Source organism: Callithrix jacchus, chromosome 16, assembly GCF_049354715.1.
Source record: "Callithrix jacchus isolate 240 chromosome 16, calJac240_pri, whole genome shotgun sequence".
NCBI lineage: Eukaryota > Metazoa > Chordata > Mammalia > Primates > Cebidae > Callithrix > Callithrix jacchus.
Window position 1 is genome coordinate 76,482,174 of NC_133517.1, and position 6,549 is coordinate 76,488,722.

Sequence of the window (6,549 nt, forward strand, 5' to 3'; positions counted from 1 at the left end):
TGCAGGTGACAGAGCTGAGATTTAAACCTACAGCCATCAAATTTGGAAGTCCATACTAACTAAACCTTTTTTAAGAACCATTCTAGCTCCTAAAACACATACCTTATAATTTCTATCTGCTGTATTCAGTATCCATGTCTTCTTCCTTGAAGCACTTTTAATCCAAGAAATAAATAATATTACCTACCATGTACTAGGTTCTGTTCTAACTACAGAGGCTACAGGTGTGGGTAAGAAAATGTAACTGCTGTTTCAGAGGTTACATTCTAGTAGAGTCAGACAAAATAAATAAGAACACAAATACAAACACATTATTTTCAGATGACTAATTCCTCATCTACACATGGCTACTGAATACTTAAAATGTGGCTAGTTCAAACTGAAATGTAATATCAGTGTAAAACAGAAGGATTTCAAAGATTTAACAGGAAAAACAGAGTGTAAAATACAAATATTCTTATATATTCCTTACATGTTGGTAAAGAAAAGAGTGTTTATATATAAAACAGCGTATTTACTATTTCCAATATTCCTTATTCCCTTGTTTAATTTCAAGTTTCATCTGGTATTGTTTTCCTTCCAGATGAAAAACTTCTTTAATATCTTTTAAAGTGCAAGTCTGCTGTCAAATGAATCCTCTTAGCTTTTGCTCGTTTGAAAAACTCTATTTTACCTTTGTTTTTAAAGCTATTTCCACCTAATATAAAATTCTAGGTTGATAGCTTTTTTATTTATTTTTTCTTTTATTACGGCCTACAATGTGTCAGACGAGAAGTCTGCCTATTCTTATGGTTTACACTGTATACAGTGTATATTTTCTTTCTCTGGCTGCTTTCAAGATTTCTTCTTTATCATAAGTTTCCAACAACTTTATTGTAATATGCCTTGATATGGTTTTCGTTGTGTTTATCCTGCTTGAGGTTCTGTTGAGTATCTTGGATATATACATTTATCATTTTCATCACATTTGCAAAAATTTTTGCCAGTACTTCTACAAATAATTTCATTTGTTAAATTATTTCCCCCTTTATTAAGCTCAAATCACACATATGTTGACATTTGATGTTGTCTCCTGAGTCACCAATGCTCTGGATTTTTTGCTCAATTTTTTTCTCCCTCTGTGCTTCGGTTTGCGTGGTTTCTATTGCTGTGCTTCAAATTCCATGGTTTTTTTTTCTTGCTTTCCTGGTGTTAATCAGTTGTTCATCTCCTCCAGTGAAATGTTTCATTCATATGTTATCCCATTTCTAGAAGTTCCAGTTTTTAATCCTTCATCCCTTTATTAGACTATGTTTCCCTTAAAATTTAAAGGTATTTGTAAAGCTGTTCTAAGATTCTTTTCTGCCAAGTCCATTGCCTTTGTCATTTTTTAAAATTCTGTTTCTGGTGACTGTTCCTTCTTGTAATAGAAGACTTTAATTTATATTTTAATTAAATCGAATGTAATATATTTGTATAATATATAATATTTATCTTATTATTATAATATAAATTGTGATGCTTCTTGTAATCAATTGAATTGTACTACTTTTTCCAATGTCTGCTATTCTTCATTAGATTCTGGACATTGTACATGTTACACTGGTGAGTGCTGGATTATATATTTATATATATATATATCCAGCTCCTTCCAGTGCTCAGGAAGGAGAATACTTTTGCACTGCCTCAGCTATTACCATTGCCTGCATCACCTTGGCTAACAAGGAGGTCTTGAGTCTGTCATGTATCCAGTGCATTACTACTACAATCCTATTTATAATCAAGAAATCTCAGAGTCTATGTCACTACCCTCTGACCCCCATCAGAGCTGATGCTGTTACACACTACTAGGAGCCTAGAAGGAACATCACATCCCTGGATTCCCTGGACATACGCATGCACACACACACACACACACACACGAGAGGGTAGTAACATAGACTCTGAGATTTCTTAGTTATAAATAGGATTGCAGTAGTAATGCACTGAATATGTGGACAGACTCAAGACCTCCTTGTTAGCCAGGGTGATGCAGGCAGTGGTAATAGCTAAGATAGTGCAAAAGTATTCTCCTTCCTGAGTGCTGGAAGGAGCTGGAATGTGTGTGTATGTGTGTGTGGTTTTGTGTGTGTGTGTAATGTTTCTTTAATTTTTTTTAATTCTAGAAACTTTTAAGTTACTTCATAATCAGTTTGAGCTTTTTAAAGTTTTCCTATAAGGTTGTTAGAGCATGTTTCAAGTGTCCTTTACTGTAGACCTAGTTTATTCACTCTTGCAAGGCATGACCCTCTAGTGTTTCCACTGAATACCTCAAAGCTTTAACAAGGACTCTTCACTATGGTTGACCAGAACACAAATATCTCCCAGCCCTGCGTGTACTCTAGAAACTCTTCAACTTACAGTTTCTTGTTGTTCTTTGCCCAACCTCATGGAGTCTCACCCTTCACAACAGTGGTTTAGTATTCAATACAATGCTCAAGGGGGTCTTCGTAAACATTTTGGAGCTCTTTTTCTGCCAGCTTCCCAGTCTCTGTTTCTATTTGTTAAATTTCAGGTGTCTCACACTTTCTACATTCTAATTGATCTCCTTCTATGTGCTGTATGGAAAATGCTTCCAGACAGAAAGTCAGGATGAGTATAATTCTCACTGATTTGGTTGAGCTGTGTCCCCACCCAGCAATCATCTTGAATTGTTGTAAGCCCCAGTGTAATGAGAGAAACCTGATGGGAGGTAATTGAATCATGGGGGTGGTTTCCCCCATGCTGTTCTTGGGACAGTGAGTCAGTTCTCATGAGATCTGATGGTTTTATAAGGGAAAACTTTCAGATGGTTCTCATTCTTCTCCTTCACTTGGTTCTCAATCTTCTCCTTCATGTGAAGAAAAATGTGTTTGCTTCCCCTTCTACTATGACTGTAAGATTCCTGAGGCCTCCCCAGCCCTGCAGAACTGTGAGTCAATTAAACTTCTTTTATTTGTACATTACCCAGTCTTGGGTATTTCTTCATAGCAGTGTGAGAAGGAACTGAGGCATTCACCTTGCTTATTTACCTTCTCTCTCATATTACAGTCCTGCACTGCCTGCTGTCTACTGTCCAGAAATAGTTGCCTTATGTATTTCATCCAGTTATCTAGTTGTTTACTATGAAAGGATTCACAGTTACACCATTATAGTCAGAAGCAGAGGTAAGCATCTATGAAATTTGGCAGCTTATACAAATAAAAATGTTTTCTTCTTAGGCCAGGCATGGTGGCTTACACCTGTAATCCCAGCACTTTAGGAGGCTGAGGCGGGTAGATGACAAGGTCAAGAGATCGAGACCATCCTGGTCAACATGGTGAAACTCTGTCTTTACTAAAAAAAAAAACAAAAATTAGCTGGGCATGGTGGCACACGCTTGTAGTCCCAGCTACACGGGAGGCTGGGGCAAGAGAATTGCTTGAACCCAGGAGGCAGAGGTTGCAGTGAGCTGAGATCATGCCATTGCACTCCAGCCTGGGTAACAAGAGCGAAACTCCATCTCAAAAAAAAAGTTTTCTTCTTAAAAAGTAATGATTTTCAAGATGGTGGATTGGAGGCATTATTAGCCTGCTTCTCCCACTTGGAAAGACAAAATAGCGTGTCGAGATTCACGCTCTAAACAGTAAAACAGTCAAGGTAACAGCAGAATACTGATGACACTACCAAGTTTGATGATTGAGGAGAATTCAATACAAGATCAATTTATAAAGACGAAGGTAGGTTTGGGAAACCAACAATGTGTAGCAATTACATCAAGGCCTGAAGGGCAAGTGAAAGAACAGTGACTGGAGCAGAGCTATGTGGGGAAGACGGCTCAAGAGGTGCTGGACATTTTGAGAGAGGAATGCAGCCAATGCACAGTGACGCAGAAAAATAGATATTTCTGCCATATTTGTGGACTTCACTCTCCTCCCACCTTCCAGTTGCCTGTCAATGCCACCTATTCACTGAATCCCACAGGAAGCTAGAGGATAGGATGAAGGAAAAAAAGGCGTAGAGAGTAGAATGTGGATGGGGCAGGAGGGCATATAAATGGCACAGTAACTACACACCTTCATTCTGAGGACTACATGAAACAGCCAGGCTGTAGTGGATGCATAATTTGAAGCAGTTCCTTTCCCTTTTGTGCCTGGCGTTTACTCATTCTTCCTCTCAGGCATTGCCTCCTGTCATTCTCGTTTTCTTCCTAGTCTCTAGAATTCCCTGATCTAATTCTTCCAGAGGCCTGGCTCTAGCCCTGACCACCCGGCCTTTACTACTTCCATCTGTTCTTGCCACTCTTGAAGAAGTGAGTATCACATTCACTTACCTGGAGTTGAGTGTGTCCCTGATTAAGCTCTCTTTCTAGTACCCTAAAATGCCACAGTTGAAGTAAATGGGAAAAGGCGTGAACTTGGGCAAAAGAGAAATAAACAACACCTTTATTAAAACTTGTTCTTTACTCTGTGGATACAAGACTTTATCTAAAGTGTTAACTCATTCAGACGTCTGATTTTTAGGTCAAAAATATTAGCATCCGCAAAAAGAAAAGGAGAAATCAAGAAGGGAAAAGAAAGGAGTGAGAGAAAGGAAGGAGGAGGAAAGAATGGTTCATATCCAGACTTAGAGGAAAGAGAGAGACAGAAAAACTGAAGTCTGAGAAGGGCATAGCAAAGTAATGGTGCCAAATACTTGAACGAAGGTAAAATATGTTTAGAGTTACTTGCCTAAAAATGCGGAAAATAATATAATGTTCTAGGATACGATTTCTCAGGAAAGGTGATGAAAATCAAAATTATATTAAACTTTGCAGAGAGATTACTTCAATTCCCTGGAAAATTTAGTTATTCAATGTGCCTCATTCTTGTGAGGGGAGATTGTTAGAAATCAATATAGTCTTACATTAGTCATTGTTATTTCTTATATTTAGTCTCCCCTCCTCTTCCATTTGAGTGTAGAGTTCATAAGACATTCACTGAGCCCTTCTGAGGCAGCCATAAACGTGGAGGCATAGTAAGTCTTTACAATAAAAGAAGAAATAGATATGGAACCAGGGAAACTTGATTTCAAATCCTAGGACCAACAATATCAGTTGAGTCTGAATAAGATTGTTTATAAGTTGGTCCAAACTGAAGAGCAGAAAGAAGAAGAAAATAAGAAAAGCTCTTTTCACAGCATGCCTTTACAACATGCACAAGTCACCCCTCCATTCACAGATTCATTTGACAAACCAATATTTTCATAAGGGCACCACTCATATTTAGAAGGGCTTTGGTACATATTAGTCACTCAGTAAATGCTTGGGTACTTAGGGTTCAAAGACAAATATGTCAGGTCGCTGTTGTGTAAAGGTCTTTGAAAAGCAACGAGTACATTGTTGGGTTACCGCCATTCTTTTTTTCAACCAGACTCCTATATCCCCGTCTCTCCTTTTACGCAAGGCTAAGTGCTAAGCCAGATTCTCTGAGACCCATAGTTTGAAGTATCTCTAGGGGATGAGGCTATTTCTCAGCAGAATCCTCAGCAAGGGTTTAAAGCTTCTCAGTAGTTAGTTGGGTTTCTCCTACTAACATGTGATGGGTACTTTCTATCAGTTGCTCCTCTCAGTGGACAGTGCTACACATGTGTGATTATATTTAATGAGATTAAATTATGCTCTGAGAGATAAAATGGATTATCTCCATTTTACTGATTATAAACCTAAGCTAAGTGATGTTCGGAATTTTTCAAAAGTCACACAACTAGGATTGATGGAACAAAGATTCCAACCAAAATGTCTGCTTTTCAGATACTCAAAGGTTCACACTGCAGGTACACCAGAACAAGCCAACTAACTTCCCAAATAACCTCTGGCCTTGGGATCCAGGCCAGACCCTTAGAGTCTGGACCAAGTCTCCAAAACCTCTTTAGCTTAACTGAGTCTGGATGCTACACAAGACAACTAAAACAGTAATGACACGGGCAGATTCACTAGAGTATGTGCAGCCAAGCAAATCCCATGGGTGGAATCATGATGTAACAGAAAGAACAATGGCCATGGAGTTGAGACACCTGGTGTCTAGCCCCAACTCAATTAATGTTAAAGGGTGGTATGACTGCTCTTTATTATATTTGTTAGAAAGCTCACATGAGATAACCTAAAAAACAATCACAATAATCTCATAATTCCTTTATTTTAAAAAGTGATCGAAATTGAAGTCCTTTTAGAAAAGATTTGACAGAAGAAGAAGTTGAACCATTGATTAGAGTGAGAGTTTTGATCTATCTTTGTTTTTCGCTTACCTCGGTTTTTATTTTCTGTCACTCATTGATATGAATCTTTAAGGTCTAGTTCAAGGTCCTACCCAGACTTGTATATTCAGTATGTTAATAACGACATAAAAACTAAACAATTCATTTTTTAAAAGAAACTGAAAAGTCATCTACTCAAATATTAATAGTTAACAATGATCTTCACTTGAGTAATGTGAATATAAGTGATTTTTAGAAACTTCTTTTATAAAGAACGTGTATTATTTTCCAAATGAGAAAATAACATGTGCTCATTTTAAGTCCTGTTAGTACCAAATG